Source organism: Pelodiscus sinensis, chromosome 31 (genome assembly GCF_049634645.1).
Source record: "Pelodiscus sinensis isolate JC-2024 chromosome 31, ASM4963464v1, whole genome shotgun sequence".
In the NCBI taxonomy this organism is placed as follows: domain Eukaryota; kingdom Metazoa; phylum Chordata; order Testudines; family Trionychidae; genus Pelodiscus; species Pelodiscus sinensis.
Window position 1 is genome coordinate 7,501,595 of NC_134741.1, and position 15,526 is coordinate 7,517,120.

At 52.9% G+C, this 15,526-nt stretch overlaps 6 non-coding genes across 6 annotated transcripts; 4 read left to right on the forward strand and 2 right to left on the reverse strand.

Moving 5' to 3' along the window:
* Positions 1 to 3,623: 3,623 nt before the first annotated feature.
* Positions 3,624 to 3,697, forward strand: TRNAR-CCU (transfer RNA arginine (anticodon CCU)). The gene has a single exon. It is a non-coding gene; the product is annotated as a tRNA-Arg (tRNA).
* A 997-nt stretch (positions 3,698 to 4,694) lies between these two features.
* TRNAV-AAC (transfer RNA valine (anticodon AAC)) lies at positions 4,695 to 4,767 on the forward strand. The gene has a single exon. It is a non-coding gene; the product is annotated as a tRNA-Val (tRNA).
* Positions 4,768 to 6,371: 1,604 nt separating this feature from the next.
* Positions 6,372 to 6,444, forward strand: TRNAF-GAA (transfer RNA phenylalanine (anticodon GAA)). The gene has a single exon. It is a non-coding gene; the product is annotated as a tRNA-Phe (tRNA).
* A 2,314-nt stretch (positions 6,445 to 8,758) lies between these two features.
* Positions 8,759 to 8,840, reverse strand: TRNAS-UGA (transfer RNA serine (anticodon UGA)). The gene has a single exon. It is a non-coding gene; the product is annotated as a tRNA-Ser (tRNA).
* Positions 8,841 to 9,694: 854 nt separating this feature from the next.
* On the reverse strand, positions 9,695 to 9,767 carry TRNAR-UCG (transfer RNA arginine (anticodon UCG)). The gene has a single exon. It is a non-coding gene; the product is annotated as a tRNA-Arg (tRNA).
* Positions 9,768 to 14,593: 4,826 nt separating this feature from the next.
* Positions 14,594 to 14,702, forward strand: TRNAL-CAA (transfer RNA leucine (anticodon CAA)). The gene is made up of 2 exons: positions 14,594 to 14,631; positions 14,657 to 14,702. It is a non-coding gene; the product is annotated as a tRNA-Leu (tRNA).
* Positions 14,703 to 15,526: the final 824 nt, after the last annotated feature.

The following is a 15,526-nucleotide window of genomic DNA, read 5'->3' on the forward strand; positions in this document are numbered from 1 at the left end:
TGGAGTGTTGTTGTTGATATCGCCACTCTCTGCTTTGCAACATGGCAATTGCTGGGGGAAAAAAAGGGGAGCCAGGTCTGTCTCTTTTGGGAGCACAGGTAGGAAGAGGGAGGGGCCACTGAGCCCCCAACAGTGAAAACTAGGAACCAAGACAAAGCTGTAGCTGGAGAACATGGGCATCAATCCCACTACTTTTTGCATATAAAGCAAGGGGTTTCCCATTTGAGCTAACTCCCCTACATATGAGCATCTCCCCTACCCCACCCACCTTGTACTAGACCCTACAAGGGCTCTGTGGTGAACTGAGGCTCCTTTGTGAAAGGGCCACTTGTGATACTGAGACCCGTGGGCCGGCTAGCTCGGAGGTTTAGGGGATGTGGTGCTCATATCACGCAGACATGTCTTAAGAGCAAGTCCCTTGTTTCAAACCATAACGGGTTCCCTATTCTGACGTCCCTGCAAACCTCAAGGGGTGTTTCAGAACAGCCATTTATTTGCAACTAAGTGCTGTGTAGCCAGCGCCAAATTACAAAATAAGCTATTTCAAAATTGACTTGAAATAAGCTACCCAATTGCATCGCTTATTCTGAGCTATGGGACGCACCCTAGTGAGTTAGAGCCCAGCTCTGCCCCCAGATCCCTGCTCCACGCACCCACGTACTGACTCCCTCGCTGCCATGGGGCTGTTTGCATTGGCCTCTTCTCTCTGTAGCCAGGCTTCAGCCAGGACTGAGACTCAGGCAGGAGAATGTGACCCGGCTCCCTGCACCTGGGCCCTGCATTTCTCATCCCTTCAGACACACTTGCTAGTGGAGGAATAAATCACAGTCACATGAGTGTAGATTATGAAACTTTGTAGTTGTTGTTGCCTTGGAAACTCCCCACAGACCTTCCCCTGGGGTCCCGGGCAGCCGCTCACATTGCACAGCTTACTTCAAGGTGAGGGAGCTGTGTAGACGCACCCAGCCTATTGAGGACCAGTCTGCCGGGGGGAGGTTCTGGCCACTTCCTTTCCTTGCCTGTCTCAGACTGTGTCTACATTCCAGGGCTACATCTACACTGCAGGCTTTTTGTGCAAGAGCAGATGTTCTTGCGCAAAAACTTGCAGAGCGTCTACACTGCAGGCACGTTCTTGCACATGTAAATGTATAGTACAGCATCAGACAACAGGGTTTCTTGCACAAGAATTATTCCTCTCCCCACGAGAAATAAGGCCCCTTGCCCAATAACTCATCCACAAGGAGGAAGTGTGGACAGGCAACAGGGGTTTCTTGCTCAAGAAAGCCCGATGGCTAAAATGCCCATCAGAGCTTTCCTGCGCAGGAGAACGTCCACACTGCCATGGGAGCTCTTAAAGAAAAGCACTTCTCTTGTGCAAAAGCACATGGGAGTGTGGACACACTGTTGTGCAAGACCTTTTGCACAAAACAGTTCTTGAGCAAGAAGTCTGCAGGGTAGGTGTAGCCAGCCCCTCTCTCCAGGGAACTGCAGCCCCTCGACCCAGGCGGCTCCTCCCGGCATTCAGGAGGTACCAGGCCGAGAAGAAACCGTCTGACACGGTGCTGCCAGGGAGGGGCCTCACTGCTAGTCACTGTTCCTGTTCCAGGAGCAGAGCAAGTTTTGCCCTGGGCACCGTTATTGAGGGCGTGTGCACCTGTTTGTGTGTGAGCCCCCATTGGCGCCTGCTGGGGGGTGGAGGTCCCCTGGTGCCATAGCTCCTCTTGGAGAGGGGTGGAGGGACCCCTGGTCCAGTATTTCCTGCTATGGAGAAGTAGAGGTAGCCCATTCCCTATAGCTCCTGCTGGGGGGGACCCTGACCTCTTATCTCCTGATGCGGTTTCAGTTTTTCCCTGGCAGATGTTCCAGACATGAGGGATGCCAGCGCACTGCCCCAGCCTGGGCCGGCAGTGATGGTTTTTACACATGCAGGGAAATTCCCCGGCTTCTCCCCCTCACAGAGCTGCCGCCTCTCCAGGAGGCGGATGAACTGCAGGTGCGGGACAGCTCCCTGCCAGCAGGGACAGCAGCCAAGGCACCAAATATCGCTGGGTCTGCAGCCAGTGTTGGGAACTGGGCAGGGAACAGGAGGCTTTTGTGTCACACACGTCTCAGGTAGGACGGACCCTCACGGAGCCCAGACTGTGACTGGTCCTAGCCAGGAATGTGTCTGGGGCTGGTTTGTGTCGCTCTAAGGCCGTGTCTACACTGGGCGTAAGAGCGACGCTGCCGCGGTCGATGTTCTGGGCTCTAGGGAAGACCGGCTGATTAGAACTAAGCTGTGCAGAGTCTTGCAAAGGGAACTGCAACTTCTCTGGGTATTTGTCAAGTTTTAGATGAGGGTTTAACAGAAGGAACGTTGTGGGCTCTGGGACAAGGTGGGTGGGACAGTGAACATGGTCACAAGCAGGGGAATTAGCTCAAGTGGTAGAGTGCTCGCTTTGCATGTGAGAGGCAGTGGGATCGATGCCCACATTCTCCAGTGATAGATATTTGCTTTTTCCTTTGTTTTACAGGCACAGCCAACAAGGCGGCTAAGTGCTTCTAGGGGCCTCTTTGCAATAGTCAGTGGGCTGGTTTCTGCAGTGCAGGGGGTGTCACTTTTGCCCGGCATAGAAAAGTTTCCTCGCTAAAAGCCAGACAGGCAAAGTCTTGCCTGTAACACCCAGAGGAGGGGATTCACTTGCCTGGGGAGGGCAGGAACACACCAGCACTTGGCTGCCAGCTGTTTGCACATCTGGACACAGAAGCATCCTCAGCCTTGGTTCTACTAGCCAGTTTCTTTTCAGCTCACAGCAAACTGCCTCCCAGCTGTGGGTGAGGCTGAGTGTGAGTGAAACCAGTTGTGCTTTGGATGATTTTGTTAATTGTTTAAAAAGCCTCAGGCACCTCTTCTGCCTGGGGAGGTGTCTGTAATAGACACCTAGTGTGACATCACCCTGGGGTTTTACCCCTTTAACCTTACCCAGAGACTCCTGACAAGTCTCCTGTGTCCATCTCCGCCTCAGGCCAAGTGTTCGCATGTTTCATACCTAAGGAAACTCCTCCTCCCTTTTTCCTGCCAATCCTTCCTGAGCAAGCTGTATCCTTCTGTGCCAATATACCAATAAAGTGTATTATCCCACCAAGTCCCTGTGATACCAACTGCTTCCTGCTTATTACCCATAGTCCTGTGTGTCTATACCAGCATCTAAGACACAGATTAGATTTTGCTTCCCAGTGGTCCCGCGTCCCTCCTTTATCTCTGCTGTTACAGCCCCTGCTCTTTCCCATTTCTGGCCCATCTCCCAGGTGTCCATGTTGTTCACTTACCTGTGGGCTTTGGGCACCAGCCCCCATCAAACCTAGTTTAAAGCCTCCTCACTAGGTTAGTCAGTCTGCACCCAAATACTCTTCCCTTCCTCCACAGATGAACCCCGTCCCTGCTGAACAGCCCTTCCTGCAACAGCATCCCATGGGCAAGGAAGCCAAAGCCCCTTGCCCACGCAGCTGTAGCTTTCTGTGGCCAGGGAGCCAGACACCGCTTGGGTTCGATGGCTGGAGGGAAGTGGGGAACGGCTGCACTTTGGGAGGAAAAAGTGTTGTCTGGAAACATAAGGAGCCATTTTAAAAAGACTTTGGAAGAGGGCACTATGGCTTAGTTGGCTAAAGCCCTTGCCTCCTAATCAAGAGATTCTGGGTTCAAGTCCCAGTGGTGCCTTTCAGAGCCTTTGCTCACATTTACTCATGCTCTTCTGAGACCCAGAAAAGGTCTCTCCTGGCTGGCCACCCATGGAACTGCTGGTTCAGGAAAAGGCTGATTGGGGAGAGGCTGATTACTGATAAGAAAACTAAAAGCCTGGAGCCAGTGCAGAGGTGACTGGCACTGGCAAGGCAGGGCTCTAACTGCAACTGCTGGGATCTAACTGCAACTGCTGGGACAGGAGAGCCAGCTCCACACACCCTTGTGATTCCCTGGGGGTGTCAGCACCTAGAGAGCACAACCTCTGCAGCCATGGAGAGTCAGGGTATGTGGGCATCAGGTGCTTCTCACTTCTTGTTTCCTTCTTCCCAACACTCCTCCCCACTCAGCCTTTTCCTGAACCAGCAGTTCCATGGGTGGCCAGCTAGGAGAGACCTTTTCTGGGTCTCAGAAGAGCATGAGTAAATGTGAGCAAAGGCTCTGAAAGGCACCACTGGGACTTGAACCCAGAATCTCCTGTTTATGAGGCAAGGGCTTTAGCCAGCTAAGCCACTGTGCCCTACTCAGACCCACCTCTAAACTGTTCTACTCTATGGTCCCAGACAACACCATTGTCTTGCAAAGTTCGGCCATTCCCCATTTCCCTCCTGCCTTTCCACCCTGGCCGTGTCTGGCTCCCTGGGCACAGAAGGCTACAGCTCAGTGGGCAGAGGCTGTAACGTGCTCATCTCCCCCAGCCACTGGGGCTGTACAGTTGCCCTGGAAGTTCTGCAGAGTTGTGGGAGGGAGAAATGCAGCAAACTTTGATTCTGTGGCTTGTAAACCCCTGGGTCTCAGGGTCTAGGTTGGAGTCCCCAGGTGGGAGCCCGGCCTCCTTCAGTTTGGTCCCTTCCTGAGGGCACAGAATTGACAACAGAGAATTCCTTTGCCCCGCAGCAATCTCTGTTGGTTAAAGGGTTAGCAACTGAATATTTGCTCAAGTTTAAGTGCGGCAGCAGAAATCCCTATTAAGTGTGTTTCTGTGGTGTAGTGGTTATCACATTTGCCTAACACGCAAAAGGTCCCTGATTCAAAGCCAGGCAGAAACACAGGGTCTTCTCTTATTGCTGTTCCTCTGGGTGCCCACAAGGCAGTTTCAGGGCCTGCCCCCTGGTGCAGGGCTGGGTGGCCTGTGTGCTGGCTTTCAGGAGCATGTGGGAGAGGTAAACAGGTTAGGCTGAGATGGGAGGAGGCAGGGCTGGGGCTGAGAGTTCTCAGCAGTCACTTACCTGGGACCAGGTCATTGCAGCCACTCAGTCCGGGGCCCACCCTGGAAGTGCCACTACTGACACAAAGCCACATAATATCCTGCCTCATGTCCAGACCCCAGCCACCCCATTTCCCACCCAGCACCCCCAGCTTCCTTTGATACCCTCCCTTGTTCCTGCTCCCCCCACCCTGCTCCTGCATCCACGTTCCTTCTGCACCCTCTCTCCTGGCCACACACGGCTCCTTGGTGCTTCTCAAGCCAGGCCCTGCAAGAAGCCACCAGGGCAGGAACCAGCCCTTGGAGCTTGGCTTGCCCCTGATCTGGTAGTTTCCCACCACTTCTCACCTTAGAAGAGGTGACTTGTTCCCTTTCCTTCTGACCTTACGTCTCCGCTCCATTCAAAGGTCTCCGCTGCCTCGGGACCCGCCTCCTCAGAGTGCTGCCCCTCTGCCACTGGGTTGGGAGTGGGAGACTCCACAGTCTCTGCACTTGGGCTGAGAAGTCTCACAGGGAGATGATGTTAGTCAGCCCGATGGCCAGCCGGATCCATTCCGTAGCGCTGCCCGAGAGGAGCTTTACAAGTGCCCAGTTCCATTGGTATTTTCTGGGGCTCTGTGTAGGGGATTGGGCTTGTCCATCTTCTCCACGGGAAATGCCTCTTCTTTGGAACAGCAGCTCCCAGGAGTTCATGGAACTTCTTCTTCTCAGCTTGGGAAAAGGACGACTAAAGGGTGAGGGGAAAGATATTTGTGCTGTGAAAACAGCAGGGCCCCCAGGGAAACTGGTAAATAATCCCAGTACCCAGGCCTGATGTTACCTGCCCCCACACAATTCCCTCAGCAAACCTGACTCCCCGAGCACAGGGCGAGTCTGGGGGCTCATTGCTGGGCCGTGGGGTGAAGCAGCAAACCAGCCTCCTCCTGTGGGGCCTGTGAGTGTTGCTGAATCTGGGCCCCTGCACCTGGGGAAAGGCAAACAAAAGATCTGGGGGCCACACCGAGACCCCGCTGGGCTTAGCAGGAAGTGGCTGGGACTTTGCTTTGTCTTTGCCTGTGGGCTTGTCTGTCTGCAGCCTGGAAACCTCCTGGCTCCTCAGACCACTGGTCTGGATGGAGCGTTACCGAAGTCGGAATAATGGAATTGCTGTGTAGACGCTCCCATTGTTATTTCAGAGTAATGGCCGTTACACCCAAATAACACTGTTGTGTAGATGCAGCCTGAGAAATGCTTTCATGAGCATGTGGGAGGAGCAAGGGCTCCTACAATGTCAGGGGAGATGGGGAAATGAGGTCACCTCTCTAGATATAAAACAGAAGATATGTCAGGAGTGGGATTTGAACCCACGTCTCCATTTGGGGACCAGAACACCCAACTGAGGGAAAGACAAGTCCTTGAGTCTGGCGAAGTGGCAGCCTCACAAGGGGGCATGCGGGGCTGTTAAGTGCCAAAGTAGCTCAGTGGGGAGAGCATTAGACTGAAGATCTAAAGGTCCCTGGTTCAATCCCAGGCTTTGGCAAAAGCCTTTGCCCTTGAGGCTTATCTCTTGTTTGGCTTCTCTGTGAAGAGCCCAGCTGTGCCTCCTGGAAGGGCTTCGTCTGCCCTGCAGCTCCACCTTGGAGCCAGCAAGTCCTGCCCCTCCTCTGCCAGGGAAGGAAAAAGTTCACTTTTGAGCAGCATCAAATCAAACCAGCCCCCTAAGAAGGCCAGCTGAGCTCCTCTCTCCTGCTGCTTTGTCCACCTTGGCAGGAACAGAATCCGGGACTCACCCAATCAGGCCGGTGCCCAGTAACCCCAGACAGATGTGCACATCCGCACGCTGGCAGCAGCTGTTGTGGGACTCTGCAAATCCACCACTAGACCTGAGTCCCCACATGCCAGGCAGCCCAAGGGAGGGCTCTGGTGTCTCAAGCAAACAGAGTCGGGGGGGAGGGGCTCTCAAAGCAGGGGAAGTTCGGGGGCTTGTTGCTGGGCCGTGGGGTGAAGCATCAAACCAGCCCCCTCCTGTGAGTGTTGCTGAATCTGGGCCCCTGCGCCTAGGCATTGGGAAACAAAAGGTCTGGGGGCCACCCAGAGACCCTGCTGGGCTGAGCAGGAAGTGGCTCTGGGACTTCTCTTTGTCTTTTCCTGTGGGCTTGTCTGTCTGCAGCCTGGAAACCTCCTGGCTCCTCAGACCACTGGTCTGGATGGAGCGTTACCGAAGTCAGAATAATGGAATTGCTGTGTAGATGCTCCATTGCTATTGCAGTATAATGGCCGTTATGCCCAAGGAACGCTGCTGTGTAGATGCAGCCTCAGAGAAATCCTAAGCAAGCGCTTCTACAATGGCAGGGGAGACCCACATCTCCATTCAGAGACCAGAGCACCCCACTGAGGGAAAGACAGTAGTTTGAGTCTGGCGCCTTAGACCACTTGGCCATCCTGACACACACACTGGCTTTTTCAACCGCAGTTTTCTTATATGTGTGAGTTGCTTGGTGAGGCCAAAGGGGCCCCTCTCTTTCCCCATCTAACAGCTTCTCTGCAGCACAGCTGGGTTTATCCACTCTCACCCTCACTCACCGTTGTGAGGTGTTTTGCAGGGAGCTGACAAGGAGGCTATGTCTACACTTGCGGCTTCTTCCAGGAGTAATATGCAAATGAGGCTAAATGTGGAATATCGCTAATGAGCCACCATATTTGTGGAAGAAGGTCTTGCACCAGAAGAAGCTGTCTACACTGCCCCTTCTAGTGCAAGGAAAACACTCCTGCAGAATGTCGTTACGCCGATTATTTTCAGGACGTCACAAGCGCCTTTTGTAGCCCCTCAGCTTATTGGCTAAAGGAGGTTGGGAGGCGATGACCTCACAGAGGGTCCATGACAATGGCCAGGTGGGACAGGCTGCAGGGCAGGGGCCATCTCAGAAATGCCCCCCTGACTTTGCTGTAGGGAGTCTCAGAGCCCCCCACGGCTTTGCTGCAGGGAGTCTCCTTCTTGAGATTTGCCCTTGAGGCCAGAGAGTGAATGAGGGTCACAAGCACGAGTGTGAGGAGGAGCCTCCTTGGAGCCTTCTCCTTTCCCACAACTAACTGACCTAGAAGACAGACGTCCCCGCGGAGAAGGGAAGAGTCACCAAGAAGTTTGGCCTTTGTACACTAGGGGAATTAACTCAAGTGGTAGAGCGCTTACTTCGTATGCAAGAGACAGAGGGATCAATACCCACATTCTGCAGCGTTGCGTGGTCCCTGTTTTTTTCACAATCAGAGCCATCCAGAGGGCAAGGAGCCTCCAGTCATCTCTCTCTCTTCCTACTCATTCACCTCAAAAGCCAGCCACGGCTTAGTTCCAAATCTGTAAACCTCATCGCACAAGGGATAACGCCTCTTCCGAAATAACTAGTTGAAATAGTGGTAGTGTGGATGCTCCACTGCTGCTATTTCAAAATAGCTCCTGCCCAGGGCCATTCAAAGTAATTACTCCCCAGGGCCTCCTGGGGATCTAAGTCAAAGTAGAGTGTCATTTTAACCATAGGGGCTTCTTGCGTAAGAAATTCATGTTGCCTGTCTACACTGCGCTCTTGTGGGGAGAGGAATAACCCTTTCAGAAGAAGCCCTGTTTTCTGATGCTCTACTGTCAATTTACTTGTGCAAAAATGTGTGTGTAGTGTAGACACACTGCAAGTTTTTGCGCGAAAAGCCTGCAGTGTAGACATAGCCCCCAAGATGGATTGTGGCCGAAATCTCTACCTGAGTGAAGACATGGCCTAATGGTGCAATTAGTTATGACACTAACAGCCCCACTGCTGGTAACTCAGCTGTTGCCCTAGGAAGGGGTGTGGCCAAAACACAGGCCTTGCTGTGAGCAGGATTTGAACCTACACAGGGAAACCCTATTGGATTTCAAGTTCAACACCTTAACCACTCGGCCATCACCGCTTTGGGCAATAGTGAGACAGGTAAACTGGTAAATCATTGTTACATAGGACCTAATGTCAGCTGCCATAGAATTCACACAGCAAACCATTTCAACAACTGTGCAGAGGAGTTCTGGCTGTTCTGCTCTTAGGCTGCTTTGGAGGTGAGTTCTGCTTCAAGGTCTTCTCTCCTCCTGCTTGGTCTTCCTTTCCCTTTTCTTTCCTCTTCTCTTCTCCCCTTTTCTTCTTCTTGCTGGTCTCCTTCTTGGACCCCAATTTATACAGAGAAACTCAATACTGCTTAGTTCTTCCTTAACCAATTATTTTAGTATAATTTCACTAACCAATCTGAACATACTGTAACAGAATGACCTAAGTAATCATACCCCGCTGCCTTAGTTGATTTACACCACACAAAGTCAATCACACAGCAGTCAGAAACAGATCCAAACCAGACTATCACACAGACAAACAATAGGAAAGTGAGGACAAGAATCATAGAATACCAATTGCACAAACACAGCTATTGGTAAGCAGTCTTATGCCAGACAAAATGCTGGTAATTAAGTTTTCTCTACCCACCTTGAGATCTCCTTCTTGCCTGGTGACAGTGGGTGCCACTAGGATAAGATTCCTTCTCTCAGCCTAGTGTGACACTATTTCAATGTCATTTAGATGGAATGTGACCATGTGACTCCAGGCTTTACAGCTAATTGCTGCTGCTCTTCAGTCTGGCTGCAGAAGAAGGCTTTAGTTTAGAGCTACTGAATAGCTACAGGCCTTACCATAGGGTTACAGAAAAAACACATTGTTACATAGGACCTTTCCAGGCCAAAGACAGCAGGATCCACAAGCACCAATAAAGGAAGGTAAATGCAACTGTGAAGGGACTTGAACCCTCAATCTTCTGATCCGAAGTCAGACGCCTTATCCATTAGGCCACACAGTCTTGCTTTACATAGAACTGGACTTCTTGAAATGTGTGGGTAGGTAAAAGTCTCCCTAGTCCATCAGGTTTTATTATTTTCCTTGTTTGATGGTTTAGAAATCATGTCTGAGCTGGTGAATTATTCTTATTTTATGTAACTAAGGATTGCAGCCCAGGGATTTTTCCTGAGTCTATGTTAGTTCACGGCTATCTACCACCTAGGCTATCTCCATACTGCATCTCTCTTCCCCAAAAGCTCATGCAAATGAAGTACAGATTATCTTATTGCCATGCTCATTTGCATAATTAATTGGGGCCTGTTTTTGCCCCCCCCCCAGCAGAAAGCCAAAGGGAACAAAGAGCAGAAGTGCCGGAAGCTGATGGGGGAGCCCTCTCCCTCTGAGTTTGATTTGGCGAGTCTCAGATGGACTTGCTAAATCAAACTCCAAAAGATGGATTGTGGCCATTCCTCCCCAGATGGACGTGGTTCTTGTTCTTCTGCACAGCACAGACCATGGAGCAGAGGCAGCACTTTTCCAATGCAGCTAATTCTGCTCCGCCTGCAAGTTGTCTCTGGGATGTGGCCCAGGAGCTTTCTGCCCCAGTGGAGAGATCAAGTAGGAGAGGGAGGGGCCACAGGAGGCTCTTAGTCCCCTGGCTGGCTCTGCCTGTGAAAGGGGAAGTGAGGATTCCACTATCACTGGGGAATATGGATCCCCCCTCCTTGCACATGGTGAGTGAGTGCTCTGCCACTTGAGCTAATTCCCCCACCTGCAAGCTGTTTGCCTGCCCCACCCACCTCGTTCCAGAGCCCATAATGTGCCTTCAGCTGCCTGAGGCTCCTTTCTGAAAGGGCCACTCGTGCAGCTGTTTCCCGTGGCCGGGTGGCTCTGCTGGCCGTCGATGGGGGGAAGAGAACAGGCAGCAAGACCCGACTGGCAGGAGGGTCTGGCTGGCAGGGAGAGTTTAGCTGCTGCTGTAGCTGAGGCAGCTCCATGTGCAGAGTCCTGAGTCCCTGGCTGGGGAGGGTCATTAAGTAGCTGCCGGGATGCCACACAGCTTAGAGGGAACCTGGGGTCTGGCTTGGGAGTGAGGGGCCCTGTGGGGCTGGGAGAGACTCTTATGCTTAAACAAAGCACATGAGATCTTTTATAGGGGAGAAGGCAGCATGCCGCATGGGTTGAGAACACAACAGTAGCATCTGCTTTTCAGTCACCCAACCACACACACACACACACACACACACACACACACACACACAGTCCCACCAGATGTTGTTATAGTCACCAGTCCAGAGTCTGAATCAATCTACTGGACAGCCAGACTGATCGCAGAGGGGAGCTGGGCTCTGTCGGTCGAAATCCGATGCTCCTGGAGTTGTTGGCAAGACGAACCTAAAATTCCATGACAAGCACCCGGCTTTTATAACCCTTTCCTCTGTTGAAGTCCATGGTTTTGCTGTGTCAGTCTGTGTCCGGTGTGTTTTCTTTTGAAGTTACGATTCCAAACATCTCCGAGAGTTATCCTGTCCTGCATTCAATCGATTGTTTTCAGGGATGCCGACCTTCACCTTTAAAGTCGTCAGTTTGCCCTTCGTTAATCATGGATGCACACTTGATGGCTTTTCTGACTCCAGTCAGTCTGTCTTCACTTGCATTACTCCCACCTTTCTTGGCCATCTGGCTCTCACGAAGGCCTTCACTCCTCATCTCTTCCAGGCCCACACACTCCTCATTCACACACAAACAGCCCTGCTTGTACAGAGGCCTTCAAAGAAGAATATAAACAATAGTGTTTTATATTGAGCAAATGCAAAAGGCATTGTAAATTAGGCCCTAATCAAACCACTCACACTGAGACTGGAGCTGCCAGCATTCCTCTAATCTCATTAACATGGACACAAGACAAGATTCTGTCTCTCACTTACTAAACCTTAGAACAAAGAAATAGATATTGAACCAAAGGCCTAAAACTCTATCCCTGCCTTAACAGAAATCCCACATTGCTACATCATTAAACCAGAAATACAAATATAAACAGATATCAAATTCTTACTCCAGCCAGACGGCAGGGGCTGCAACTCAGGAGCGAGAGCACCACAGGGCCAGGCTGGCAGGGGCTGCTCAACAGGCGTCAGGGGAATCATGGATCCTGGAGCTGCCCAGGCAGGGAGCAGGGGGCTGCAGATGAGGAGTGAAGGCCCCAGAGGGCTCAGTTGGCAGGGAAGCGAGTCGCACCAGGAGTTTTCCCAACAGGGTTTAGCTGCCCAATTTCCTCCCCACGGTGCCGACCACTTCAGCCACTAGGTCAGCCCAGGAGCTAAGGCACAAAAGGGGGGAGGAAGTGAGTCAAACAGGGGGGGGGGGAGGGAAATGCTTGTCTTGCCTTCCTGGGCAGAGCATGGCTTGTGTGGGGCAGGGCTGCCAAGCACCTGGGAAAGAGAATTAGAGGCCAAGAGAACTGGCTTGTAGCAGCCACAGTAGCTCAGCTCAGTGAGCATTGGACTGGCCATCTAAAGGTTCCCAGCTTCAGTCCTGTGTTTTGGCATTTCTCTAGGTGCAGCAGGCTCCTCTCTGTGCCCGTTGAAATGCTGGAGGGCTCTGGAGAAGACATGGCAGTTCCATGGGCAGAGTCCTGAGCTGCTGTCTGGGCAGGGCTCAGTGAGCAGTTGTGGGGCTGGGCTGCAGGGTGGGGAAAGCGCTGTGGGCTGGCGGTGGATGGGTTCGTGGTTCACATGGCAGTCGGCCAAGGAGTTAGGCTGGGTTTGTGGATGTTCTTTACTGCTCCCCTGTCTCTGTTCTCTGACTCGCCCCTTTCCCGTCCCCTGGTCCTGCCCGGCTCTGGCTCCCTCCCAGCTGCCTGGCTGCCTCCCGCATGGGCTGAGCTCAGGGGCCAGGTGGGTGACCTGCTCCACCGACACCTCCCGTCCGTCTGCTCCATCACTCAGTGCATGCCATGGAGTGGAGCGATTGTGCCCTTGAGTGGCATTCTCAGCCAGCCAATCAGCTTTGTGAGGAGGATCATGGAGCTCAAAGAGCTCTCTTGTTAGGCCAGCAAGGAAGCAGCCAATGGCCCCACCCCCAGGAGCCGGCTGGAGACCATGTGGAGGGAGCCGCTGCCTCTCCCCTGTGTAGCCGGCACTTTCCTGAGTGCTAAAAATCCTTCTGTGAGTAACGCTTCTGTTACTGCCAGGCTGAGTCCCAGCAGCTTTCTGCTGGTTTTCGGGGAGACAAAGTAGGAAGCACGAGGGGGCTACTGGAGACATTTAGCCCCCTGGCTGGCTGTACCTTTGTGAAAAGAAAAATAGGGATTTTTTGCCAGAAGTGGAGAAAGTGGGTATTGATTCTACTACCTCTCGCATGCTAAGCAAGCGCTCTACCACTTGAGCTAATTCCCCTGCTGTAACAGCAGGGCCCCTCTCGGAGGCTCTTACCTTCTCCATGGGGATGTCTGTCTTCTAGGTCAGCTAGTCAAGGGAAAGGAGAAGGCTCCAAGGAGGCTCCTCCTCACACTCGTGCTTGTGACCCTCATTCTCTCTCTGGCCTCAAGGGCAGATCTGCAGAAGGAGACTCCCTGCAGCAAAGCCATGGGGGGCTCTGAGACTCCCTGCAGCAAAGTCTCTGAGGTTTCCTCTGCCCTGCAGCCTGTCCCACCTGGCCATTGTCATGGACTCTCTGTGAGGTCATCACCTCCCAACCTCCCTTAGCCAATAAGCTGAGGGGCTGCAAAAGGCCCTTGTGATGTCACTGCCACACCCACCCCTGCCCTTCCGGGCGAATGTCCTGCCCCAGGCAGCCCCTTTGCATGGCTGAGCTGCTCCCAGGGGGTGAAACTGACAAATTTCTTACAGGGAATGTTCTTTTGGGCACTACCTTTTGGGCTGGGGTGAGGGTTAAGGCAGGAAGTCTGAGGAGGGGTTGTGATAGGACAGTACCTGTGAGAAATTAAAGTGTGGTGTGGAGTGTGAGAGGCTCAAGGCAGGGATTTGGGGATTGCATGTTGGGGGTGGGGCTCAGGGCAGGGGTGAGGATGTGGGAGGATATGGGAGTCAGGGCACAGGATTAGGGATGTGGGGGGGCTTGGGGCTGGGACTGTGTGTGTGTGTTGAGGGGATCAATGGGACTAGATTCCCAGCTCCCTCTGCTCTGGGCTCCCTGAGGCCCTTTAACACAGAAGAGCTTTCTCTGCAGCGCGCTGAGGAGAGGAACCCCTGAGCCAGTGATGCCGCTTTGCCCACGTTGGCGGGGAGAGAAAGCAGGCCAGTTGCCCAGTAACCCCAGACAGATGTGCACATCTGCACGAGAGCAGCAGCTGTTGTGGGACTCTAGAAATCTCCCCCTAGATCTAATTCCCCACGTGCCAGGCACCAGTCAAAGCCAGGGCTCCGGGGTCTCAAGCAGAGCACTACTGGGGACGGATACGTGTCTATTTGAGGCAGGTTCCTCACTCCCACGTCCCAGACACATAATGTGGCACAAAGACCAACGGTCCCTGCAGAAAGTGTGTCACAGGGATAAGCGTTAGCCCCAGGAACAAGCATCGCCCTGCAGAAGAGACACCCCTGGTATGGAGCCAACAAGCCCAGGAGACACCCAGCTCAGGATCCCCAGGTGCACTGACACAGACTCCCTGGCACAGGAGAATCCCAAGCCTCAGTTCTGCCGGCCAGAGTTTTCTCCTCTTTTGTTTCTTGTCAGCTCCCTGCAAAACACCCCACAAGGGTGAGTGGGGATAAACCCAGCTGGGCTGTAGAGCGGCTGTTAGATGGGGAAAGAGAGGTGCTCCTGCCGCCTCCCCGAGCAACTCACACATGTAGGAAAACTGCCATTAGAGGGCTCTTCATAGGTGTCAGGGTGGCCGAGTGGTCTAAGGCGCCAGACTCAAAGACCTGTCTTTCCCTTAGTTGGGTGTTCTGGTCTCCAAATGGAGGCGTGGGTTCAAATCCCACTCCTGACACATCCTCTTTTCTTAAATCATCTCTTTTATGTCTAGAGAGGTGACCTCATTTCCCCATCTCTCCTGACATTGTAGGAGCCCTTGCTCCTCCCACATGCTCATGAAAGCATTTCTTTTAGGCTGCATCTACACAGCAGCGTTCCTTGGGCATAACGGCCATTATACTGCAATAACAATGGGAGCAATTCCATTATTCTCACTTTGGTAATGCTCCATCCAGACCAGAGGTCTGAGGAGCCAGGAGGTTTCCAGGCTGCAGACAGACAAGCCCACAGGCAAAGACAAAGCAAAGTCCCAGCCACTTCCTGCTCAGCCCAGCGGGGTCTCTGTGTGGCCCCCAGACCTTTTGTTTGCTGTTGCCCAGGTGCAGGGGCCCAGATTCAGCAACACTCACAGGCCCCACAGGAGGAGGCTGGTTTGCTGCTTCACCCCACTGCCCAGCAATGAGCCCACAGACTCCCCCTGTGCTCGGGGAGCCAGGTTTGCCATGTGAATTGTGTGGGGGCAGGTAACATCAGGCCTGGGCACTGGGATTATTTACCAGTTTCCCTGGGGGCCCTGTTGTTTTCACAGCACAAATATCTTTCCCATCCCCCCTGAGTCGTCCCTTTCCCAAGCTGAGAAGAAGAAGTTCCATGAACTCCTGGGAGCTGCTGTTCCAAAGAAGAGGCATTTCCCGTGGAAAAGATGGCCAAGCCCAATCCCCTACACAGAGCCCCAGAAAATACCAACGGACACTGGGCACTTGTAAAGCTCCCTCTCGGGCAGCGCTACGGAATGGATCTGGCTGGCCATCGGGCTGACTAACGCCGTCAACAGACGAG